The sequence below is a fragment of the Notamacropus eugenii genome, chromosome 6, assembly GCF_028372415.1.
Source record: "Notamacropus eugenii isolate mMacEug1 chromosome 6, mMacEug1.pri_v2, whole genome shotgun sequence".
Lineage (NCBI taxonomy): Eukaryota > Metazoa > Chordata > Mammalia > Diprotodontia > Macropodidae > Notamacropus > Notamacropus eugenii.
This window is the reverse complement of record NC_092877.1, coordinates 166,596,443-166,607,919: the sequence shown is the minus strand read 5'-3', so window position 1 is coordinate 166,607,919 and position 11,477 is coordinate 166,596,443. Positions and strand designations below refer to the sequence as shown.

Here is an 11,477-nt window from a genome sequence, read left to right as displayed (position 1 = left end):
GAATGAACATATTGAGAAAAATCTGAAAATAAATGCAGTGTTCTACACCTTTGGATCTCTCACCTCTGCAAAGGATTAGGGCAAGTTGTGTTCTGAAATCCCTTTTTATAAAAATGTTACTAATTATGATATAAATTAGCATTTGTGCTTCAAAAAAAATAACTTTCAGAAACAATGACCACAATCACTACTGTGCTAGAAAATTGACCCAATTGACTATCCTCCCCAAGAAAATAGAACTAGTACTATACTTTTTGAATGTAGAGCTTTCCTCCAGGGATGCAGAAAGCAAACCTGTCCATTGCCAAATGCCTGTCCATTCTGAGCCTCTTGACCATGCCTTCCTATAAGTTTGTCACAAGGTAGCCCTTCATCCAATGTTTTTGGTAGCTTCCCTTGCCTTCTTTTGACATCAGGAAGATTTTTATTTTAAAATCTACCTATTTTGAATACATTGTTATATAATAGGGATAGAAATGATACTTTTTCAATGCCAAAGTCCTCTTTTTCCAATATTAAATTTTCTCCGTGTACTTGCCACGCTTCTTCTTGCAAATTTGTAGCATTTGCTTTCAGTTGTCTGTGGTGCTCTCCATTTACATTGTTGTAGTTATCGAATATATTGTTTAACTGTCTCTGCTTGTTTCACTCTGTTTCAGTTTATGCAAGTCTTTCCTTGTTTTTCTGTCCTTATTTTTCCTCTCCTACATTTCCCGCAGTTTATTTAGATGACCATTGATGGGCATCTACTTTGTTTCCAATCTTAAAACAGCTTGATTTGGTAAGAGTTTAATCCCCAGCCTCTCTGTGTCCATTTTCTTAGATCATTTTGCTGGGGAAAACTCTCACTCTCTTTTCCTACCCAGTCACTACCCTTTGTGTCCTATTCTGACTTGTAGGGAGGTTGAAGTTGGACTAGGAGAAAGTGAAAGAAATCAACCAAAGCGCCATTGCTGTGCATTGTTTTAATAGCTTTTTGCATTTGACGCTACAAATAATGACCTCTCATTTGAGAAGCCACTTGTTCTTAGTTCTCTGTCCTTTTTACCTTTCTGAAGGTTTTGCTAAAGTCAATCAGTCCTTCTTCCTTGGATCCAGGGCACTTTTTCTTTGAGTCTTCCTCACATTTTATTTCAGTCTCCTTGGCTGGATTATCATCCATCTTCCCAGATACTGAGTATGGTGTCTTCTGAAGTTTGGTCTTGAACTCTCTTTTATATTCTTTCTTTGAGTTCCAATTCCATCAGTTCAACTGTCTATTCAATGGAGATAACTTCCAAATCCATATATCTTGCCTTATTCTTTCTTCTGAACTCCAGACCTGCAGAATGCTAAGCATCCCCATCTGGATGGTTTATCAGAACCTCAAACTCAATATGTTGAAAATGGAACTTTTTCAAACTTCTTCATTTTTGTTGATGGTACCACCATCCTCCTAGTCTCACAGATTTATAAAGTTTGAATTTCTTCTTCCCTTTTTCTCATCCTCTTCACATTCAATCAGATTCTGTTCATTCAGTTGTTACCATATTTCTCATATGCATGCTTCTCTTAACTTGGTGGTCACCACAGTTCAGGCCTCCATCATCCCCTGTCACCTGGACTATTATAATGGCCTCATAAATGGTTTTCCTGTCATTATTCTCTTTTCTCCAACCCATTCTCACACAGCTACCAAAATTACCTTCCTGAAAAAGGTTTGACTGTGACACCAACACTGACAAGAATCTTCAGGGGTTCCCAATTCTCTTAGCTAAATTATGAACTTATTAGTTTGGCATTTAGGGTCTTCCATGATTTCCCTTTAACCTGCTTTTATTGGCTTATTTCACTTTATTCCCTTTCACTATTTTAGTTTTATTCTTTGAATTGTCAGCTATTTCTGCCTCTGTATTTAGGACTCAGTACACTGTTACCATTCACTTTTCGCATTCTTATTTTCCTTCTTTGCCTCACTCAGTTGTGCCTTTTGTTTAGACTTCTCCTGTTCTCTCAGTTTCTAGTCCTTTCCCTGTCCTCAGATTGTCTGATGTCTGGTTTGTTCCTTTCACTACTTTCTCAATGTCATACCTATTGTGTTAATGCTGTATTGAGGTTAGAGCAATCTAGGATTTTTGCTGTTTCTGTTTTGTCTCTGTACCTACTATGCTTATGATCTAATGTCTTTGCACATTGTAGATGCTTCATTAATAAGCACTTAAAAATAAAAACGATGCTTTATCTAAACATCTGTTTAACTGAACAACATTGTGAATGATTGAAAGAAAATAAATTAACTATTTTGTCTGGGTCAGGAACTGTAATACAAGAACATATAAGCAAGATGGTCTCTGCCTTTAAGAAGCTTATATTCTAATAGGGGAAATCATAAAGAGAAGACAGGGGAAAATTGGAGTGGGAGGAGGGAAGTTTTGTACACAAAAAGTAATGACTTGAGGATAGCTGGGAAGTGTGTAGAGGTCTAGTTACTGGACTAGATAAGGTAAAAATTCACCTATTAAATGGCAGAGTTTTCTTTAAAAAATTAATATTAATTATATCAGTTACGTAGAGGAAGAAACAAGCTCAGACAATTTAAGTGATTTTTTTTCTTGTTCCTCTAGTAAGTGTCAGATCCAGAAACCCAACTTAAGTTTCTTACTTCAAGTTCAGAGTCCTTTCATTTTAAAATTAAAGCCATTGTTTATCTTGTTTTCTTATCAAGGGGATGACTATTCCCATTTTGAATTATTTATTATTGATTCATATTTTTAATAGAGAACTGGAAGAATTTATTAGACTCTTTGAAAAAAACCAAAAATATTATAATTTCTTTCTTCCACTCTGGTTGGTAACTTACCTCAAAAACTTTTAAATACAAGAGTGAAATGTTTTTAGTTATTTTTACTTGGATAATCTGATAATCTGAAGTTTGTCATGTCTGATAGTAAATTATTTTGCACTTGACCAACCAAAAGTGACAGCTGCTTGGCTATACGAAAAATCTTCCTTCTCCTTGAGATCTTAATATGTGCATTTCTTGGTTCCTCAGTTTGTGGTTAAATAGGATATTTATTTCATGTAATCAATGGACTAAGACATACACACAGTGAAAATTTAATAATATCAGTATTAGGAAACAGAAGATTTCAGGACTGAAAAAGTAAATTGAAAAATAAAAATCTTCCTGATCTCAAAAGAAAGTGAGGAAGGCTACCAAAAACATTGGGTGAATAGATGCCTTGTAGTGAACTTTTAGGAAGGTGTGGACAAGAGTCCACACAGGGGAGTTCTGCTTCCAGGAGTCAAAGTGGTAGAGCAAGAAGTGAGTCACTCTTACCCTCTCTTATTGACCTCTAAAAGCCCAGACAATATTATCCCAGAAAAAACTCTGGAACAGTTGAGCCAGCAGAAAGATGGGGTGTAGCAGTCTTATAGCCCAGGAAGCTTGAGGGATTAACAAGAAAGATCTCTCTCTTTCAGGGAGGGGGAACAGTACAGGATGGGAGGCATCCTAGTAGGCCAGTGGCAAGCCCCACCTCAGCAAATCAGCAGGAGGTCCTAAGCCCCAGGGTAGTGGAGCAGGCAAGTGCCAATACCAGAATTCCTCTCCACCCAGTGCCTCAGCACAGGCAGGGGGACTGATAGATACCAGCTCTGAAAATCACCATATGTACCAGCATTCTCCAGCACCCAAATCTCCCAGTGCTTCAGCACAACTCCATGAAGCACAGCTCCAGACTGGCAGGTATCCTCCAGCAGCCAAACTTTTGAGTGTAAGGCCCTGGGTGAGCAGAAGCCAAGCATTCAAGTGCAAGGCCCAGGCCAGCAGGGGCCAGACTCCCTACCCCCACCCTGAGAGCTCCAGTGTTGCTGGCCCCAGATCAGCACCAGATAAGCTTCAAGACCACTACAGCTTCTACCTGCTAGCACCTGAGGCCCTAAGTAACACACAAAGCCTGTGATCAGGTTCCAAGTTCCTAGCACAAGAAGCTTGGGTCAGTTCTCCCTGCACCCTAGCAGGCGAGTTCAACTCTAAAAGCCAGGAATTAGGCAAACACCAGGATCACAAAGCAGAAATGGGCAATGACTAGAGATTCTTATTATAGAGACAGGAAAGATCAAGGCACAAATTCAGAAGAGAACAACATTGTCAATATACTCACATCTGAAATCTCAAAGGGGGAAATATACTTATCTCAAGCCCCAAAAGCCTTCTTGGAAGAGCTCAAGAAGGATTTTAAAAGTCAAATAAGAGAAGTGGAAGAACAATTGGGAGAAGAAATGAGAGGTATGCAAGAGAGAGTCAACAGCATGGAAAAGGAAGGACAAAAAATTACTGTAGATATAATTCCTTTAAAAGTAAAGTGAGCCAAATGGAAAAGGTACAATATCCAGTAGAAGAAACCCTTAATTTGCTAAAAATTGAATTGGGCAAGTGGAAGCTAATGACTCTATGAGATATCAAGAATCAGTCACATAGCAATGAAAGAATGAAAAAAGTAGTAGAAAACATAAAATACCTCATTGGTAAAACAACTTACTAGGAAAATATATACAGGAGAGATAATTTAAAAATTATTGGTCTACTTGAAAAGGATAAAAAAAGAGCTTGGACAGCATCTTTCAGGAAATCATCAAGGAAAACTGCCCTGAGGTCCTAGAACTAGAATATAAAGTAGTAATTGAGAGAATCCACTGATCACCTCCTGAAAGAGGTCCCAAATTGAAAACATCAAGGAATATTGTAACCAAATTCCAAAATTTCCAAGTCAATGAGAAAATACAGCAGATATCTTGGAACCACAGTCAGGATCATGCAGGATCTTGCAGCTTCTACATTAAAAGATCAGAAGGCATGAAGTATGTTATTCTATAAAGCAAAGGAGCTTGGATTACAACCAAGGATCAACTATCCAGTGAAATTGAGCAAAATATTTTAGGGGAAGAGATGGATATTCAATGAAATAGGGCACTTCCAGACTTTCCTGATGAAAAGATCAGAGCTCAACAGAAAATTTGTTCTTCAAATACAAGACACAAGAGAGGTATAAAAAGGTAAACAGGAAAGAAAAAAACATGTTATTAACAAGGGCAAACTGTTTACATCCGTACAAGGCAAGATGACACTTGAAACTCTGGAGAACTATATTGTTATTATACTATTTAAAAGGGATATACATAGACAGAGGGAGTGTTACAAGTTGACTTTGATGGGGTGATAGAAATCTAATTAAGTGGTGAAAAGGGATTGTATTGGGAGAAGAGGAAAGGGGGGGAGAGACAAGGATAAATTATATCACATGAAAAGGCACAAAAACCTATTATAATGGAGGGAATAAGGGAAGGAGATAAGCATTATTTGAACTTTACTCTCATCAAATTTGACTCAAAGAGAGGATAACATAATCAATTAAATATAGTAATCTAACATACTCTGTAGGAAGTAGGAGAGGAAAGGGGAAAGAAAAGGGAGGGAGTATATAAAAGGAAGGGAACAAGTAAGGCTAAAGGGGAAGAAAAGGGAAGGGGCTGATAGAAGCGAGGGCAGACTGAGGGAGATGGTTGTAGAAAGCAAACTCCAGTGAGGAGGGAAAAGCAGAAAGGAGAGAGAAAAATCATAAATGGGGAAAATAGGATGAAGAGATAGACACAGATATTAATCATATCTATGAATGTGAATAGGATGAGCTCTTCCATAAAATGGAAGTGAATAGTGGAGTGGATTAAGAACCATAATCCTACCATATGTTGTTTATAAGAAACACATTTGAAATAGAGGGATATACACGGAGTAAAGGTAAAACACTGCAGTAGAATAATATCATACTTAAGGTGAAGTAAAAAAACAGCAAGGGTAGAAATCCTGATCTCAGATAAAGCAAAAGTAAATCTAATTAAAAGAGATAAGGAAGGAAACTACATCCTGCTAAAAGGTACTATAAATATAATTGTGAATGCCCTTTACTCAGCAGTACCTCTTCTAGGTCTATATCCCAAAGAAATCATAAAAATGGGAAAAAGAACCACTTGTACAAAAACATTTATAGAAGTTCTTTCTGCGGTGGCAAAGAATTGGAAATTGAGGGGATGTCCATCAATTGGGGAATGCTGAGCAAGTTGTGGTATATAAATATAAAGGAATACTATTGCATAATAAGAAATGATGAGCAAGTTGACTTCAGAAAATCCTGGAAAGACTTATATGAACTGATGCTGAGTGAAATGAACAGAACCAAGAGAATATTGTACATAGCCGCCATGATGTATGATGAATGAATTTGATAGACTTAGCTCTTCTCAGCAACGCAGGGTTCTATGACTACTCCAACAGACTCATGATGGAAAATGCTGTCCACATCCTGAGAAAGAAATTTGGAGTCTGAATGCAGATGAAAGCATAGTATTTGCTCTCCTTTTCTTGTTTTTGTTTTGTTTTTTTCTTTCTTGTGGTTCCTCCCATTAGTTCTAATTTTTCTTTACATCATGGCTAGTGTGAAAATATGTTTCACATGAATATATAAGTGGAGGCTATATCAGATTTCATGTCATCTTAAGAAGGGAAGAAGAGAGGGTGGGACTGCAAATTCAAAAATCAAAATGTTATGGAAGTAATGTTGAAAACTAAAATAAGTAAATTATTTTTTAAAAATGTGTGTCACAGTACAGATAGACATGTATAGGTCACTCTCTGCAACACCGGAGAAAACATTTGCATTGATGAGATCACAGGTTCCTTGGAATATATGAGTATATTAAAAATAATTAACACTAGTTATACTATTTTAGGGTGGATTTATTATCAAAAGGGTCAGTATTCTGGTGGTGATGATGGTTATTGCTTGTAAAAGGTATTGATCTTTGTATTAAGCACAAACACTAATTTATGTCATAATTTGTGACACCTTCAATAAAAATAAGGCTAATAAATCAGTGTTCCCTCATTTCCATTATTTTTTGTTTTTAATCTCTATTTCAGTCCTTAATTTTTAGCCAAAGATTCTGCTTTGAGGTAGAGGTAGCATTTCACAGCTATAGTTGTTGTTTCACAGTGATGAATGAAGAGCTTGTGTTGGCATTTCAGTTTCTTGGTATGATTTACTGATACAGATTTTAAGGTAAATTTAGAAAAAGTTGAAATTAAACTGCATCCACAGAATGCCAAATTAATCACATTTGTCAAACAACCAGGCAATTCAGAGACGACATTGGTCTGACTGTACAGAGTCAGAAAAACTTAGTTTGAATGGACCTTGGAGAATAAACAGTCCCATTAGTTCCCTGGAACTAGTTACCATTACCCAACTGGGAATCCCCCTCATCGTATTCAGAAAATACGTCCATCCGATCTTCATTTGAAGACCTTTAGTGAGGAGGAACCAACTACCTCCAGAGACATTCTACTTTTGCTATTTATATTGAACTGTAATCTACACTTATTTAACTTCTAACCTTTGGTCCTAAGGCTGCTTCCTGGGATGAAGTAATGCAAATCAGATCTTTCTTTCACTTTGCTAGCACTGCAAACATTTGCAGGGAGATATTGTGACCTGCTAAGTTTTTGCTTCTTTGGCCTAAACAGTTCCTTCAATAGTTCCTCCTCCATATGTCATGAACTACAGGCTCCCTAACTTATCTTCCCTTGTATGTAGATCCAGAACTGAATACATTGATTGAGGTGTATTATGAATATGGCAGAGTACAGCCACAGATGACATATATCTTCTGGACACTGTAACTCTTAATGAATATTTTATTTTTTCCTTTCAATTCTTATGAATTATAAGGAATCCTTGGCAATTCTGAAGAGAGTTCCTTAATATGTGATCTGTTTTCTTTGTCATTTTTATGTTCTCCTGGTATCTTTGGAACTTGGCAACCATATTTTGGAGTGAGAGAAAGTTATATTTCCTCTCACATGATTCCCTTTGTATTCGGTCATATTCCATTCTACCTTATGATCCCAGTGTTTCCAGATGATTGATTTTTGCAATTTCCTGAAAATACAGTATTAGTTTATTTTTTGCTTTCTCATGCTTTTCTAGAACAACACTAATCACATCCTTTCCTTGAGTTGGTGAGTTTTTATTATATATAGTGCAAATATCATTTTATTATTTTCTTCCTTTTGACTTTTGTTTTTTTTGTATAATTTAAAATTTGAACCCCATCTCCTCTATTCTTTTTTGTGTGTCAGATAATTTTGTAAGAATTTTTCCTCCATTCTAAGCCATTATTTCTCCTTTTAATTAAACATTAAGAGAATTTGACTCTTCTTTTCCCCCCATTCTTTGATAAAGCCTTCTAACCACTCTCAGGTTTTTTTCTTTTTTTGGTCCATTTGTTTTCTGGCATCTTAAGTTTTGGATATTATAGAATTATTCTTTTCTTCTGTAGTTTTATGGAATTTGTTTGGAAGTTTTAATTTTCATTGAACTGAAATCTGTATTTATTTAACCTTGTAATAATTCTTCATTGATTTTGAAGCTTTTATTTGTTCCTCTTTCCTCAATCTTTCTGCTAGATTTTTTTTTGGGGGTGTTAGAATTTCTTTGTGGAAATGTATTTCCTTTTTTCTCTTTTGGTTGTGTTTTTGAAAAAAATACTTAATGATTCTGAGAGGGTCTGGGACTAATAACATCTATCTTCAAAGCCATACCTTTTTTCATCAATCTGGCTTCCCTTTTTTTTAAAAAAAATATTTTTAATCAGTTATTTGTTATTTATTCAGTAGGGTTAGTATGACACTTGAGGAATTGGTTGTTATCATTATACATATACAGATCTCGTTATATAATATGGAAATTTACAAATACATACACACATATATCTATATCTATATATCCATATCTATCTATCTATCTATCTATCTATCTATCTATCTATCTATCTATCTATCTATCTACACATAGACAAAATCAGGTCTCCTGGAAAGGTGATACCTGGGGCCATGCTATAGAGCCCTATTGGAGGGGAGCACAAAGTTAATCAGTGTATCAATAAAGAATTACTACTGTATGGTGTTTTGTATCCAGGAACATTGTCTTCTGGACCTACAGAAACCTGTAGCACCTACATACAAGGCAAGTAATTTATTTACCTGTGGGGCACTGGCTCTACTTGACACCAACCACTGAGATTATATAAGTCATATTCAGCATCATCTGCAAACAACCACAGAGTTTAACGAATAGTAGTCACATTGTACTGTTTCCCATTTCTAGCTTAAGGAAGAAACTACAATGTGTTCACAGGTTTTACATTTCTGGTGTTCAATCACTAGTCAGAGGAAGGATTTAACCTATCTGAAAAGTGGATCATGCATAACCCCTTAAGCACTTGTTCTCTTGATGGCAGCACATTAAAAGGTTTTAAAATTACATCTCCTTCTGGATTCCCCTAAGAGTATCTGTGCTCTTCTTTAAACAACTTTCGTCCTCTCGATTCAGATTTACCTTCACCACATCTGAAATGCCATTCTGCCCCAAGACACATGGCACACTAAGGAAAACATCCTCATGAATGCTGTATAGACCCTTAATCGTGGTGGAAACTGGATGCAGTCTCCTAAGATTCTTTATAATGCTTTCTGCCAGATCTGAAACAGACAAGCCAATGGCCCTTCAACTTGATCACCTTATAAGCACTTTCAACCACCTGTTTTTGAACATCTCTCCAATTCTCTGAGTCAGCATCAGTTCTCAAGGGAGGATAAAGATTCTTTAGAGACACACTGGCAAGATTCACACCACTCCACACAGAAACACTGGATTCTCCATGTTCCCCAAGGACCCACCTATGACAATTTGAAGAATGGATACTAAATTCCTCCCCCATTAGGTAACAGAAATGGGAAGAATTCAGATTGCAACCACTTCCAATGACACGGTTTTTAGGAAAACCACTTAGCTTCCAGGCCACATATGTCAAAATGTCCACTGGATTGGAAACAATAAGTAGCTTGCAATTAGGGCTGTATTTAACAATAATGGGAATAATGAATTTAAAGATATTTGCATTATGATGGACTGAATTAAGACAACTTTCTCCCTTCTGTTGACATACCCCAGCTGTAACAGTGACCAGTTTTGAGTTTACAGTCACACTGTAGCGTTGAGGAAAAGGCTTTCATGTTGGAGATCCATCACCTCTCCCTTTAGTTTGTCTTCTAGTAATTCCGCTAAGGCAAGGTCATCAGCCAAATCCTTTGTTAAGATACTAATGGTACATGCCATGCCACATGCACGAACTACAACAACAGTGATCTTGTTCTGGGGAACCTGGTCTTCCTTTAAGGCATTCAAAATCAGATGATCCTTGACAGTAGATGTCATTTTGGGGTATATCTGGGGGAATATCAAGGTTGCTGGTCAGGCTGTGAAAGTTCTGAGTTAGGTGCAAGGCTGCTGCCCCAGACTAGCATGCGTGGTTTCCCTTTTATGAGAAGTGCTTCATAGCCATTATTCAGACTGAGCAAGACACTTGGTTAAACAGTGGGGATACAAAGTCACTCCTTTTTTTCCTTTCCTCTATTGAATATCATTCTTCTATTCTCCATTATTTTCTTCTGACTCTTCAAATACTTCTTCTTCTTTGTTTTTATCTCAAGATTCTTCCATTCATTTAAACAACTTTTCATTCTTTAGGATACCCTGGAAAAGGGAGATATGACCTGCACCTTGAACACAGGCAACAGTTAGTTATTATAGACAAAAACCAAACAAGTTTATTCAATTGAAATTTTCATTCATCAATATTTTAGGGACAGGCTGTGTTAGAAATAAGAATCAATTGAGTTCTAACTTCGTAATGGCTTGACAAGGTTCACAATGTCAAAAAAACCTTCATTTTATTTAAGTTCATATGTTTATCATATGGTCTACTTGGACTGCATGTATTACAGTAAGAGTCATAGAATCACAGAGTTTTGAGAGTTGGAAGGGACCTCAGCAGTCGTCTGGTTCAACTTCTATGCAAAAGTAATCCTTACTATATTTATACAAGTGATTGTTCATCATTTCTTGAATAACTTTAAGGAGGGGAAGCTCATCACTTCTCAAAGTAGCCCTTTCAACTTTTGGTCAAGCTCTACTTGTTAGGGTAGCTAGGTGATGCACTGGGTCTGGAGACAAGAAAGCCTATGTTCAAATCCAGCCTTAGACACTAGCTATGTGACTTTGGGCAAGTCAATTACCCTTCTTAGCATCAGTTTCTTTATCTATAAAATGAGCTGGCCAAGTAAATGACAAATCATTCCAATATCTCTGCTGAGAAAACCCCCCGAAGGGGTCACAAAGAATCTAAAATGATTAAAACACAGCAAAACCAACAAAATTGCTAAGAAGTTTTTCTACAAAATCAAACTAAAATTTGCCTCTTTTCACATTTTACACATTGCTTTTGGTTCTGTGCTTTGGGCTAAATGGAGTAAATCTAATCCAAACAATGTCCCTTTAAATACTTGAACATCATGTCTTTCCCCAAAACCCACATATTTT

The 11,477-nt window shown here is 36.6% G+C and overlaps 1 pseudogene; it reads right to left on the bottom strand.

Annotated features, from left to right (window-relative positions):
* Positions 1 to 9,356: 9,356 nt before the first annotated feature.
* Positions 9,357 to 10,313, bottom strand: LOC140512174 (L-lactate dehydrogenase A chain pseudogene; annotated as a pseudogene).
* Between the last annotated feature and the right edge of the window lie 1,164 nt (positions 10,314 to 11,477).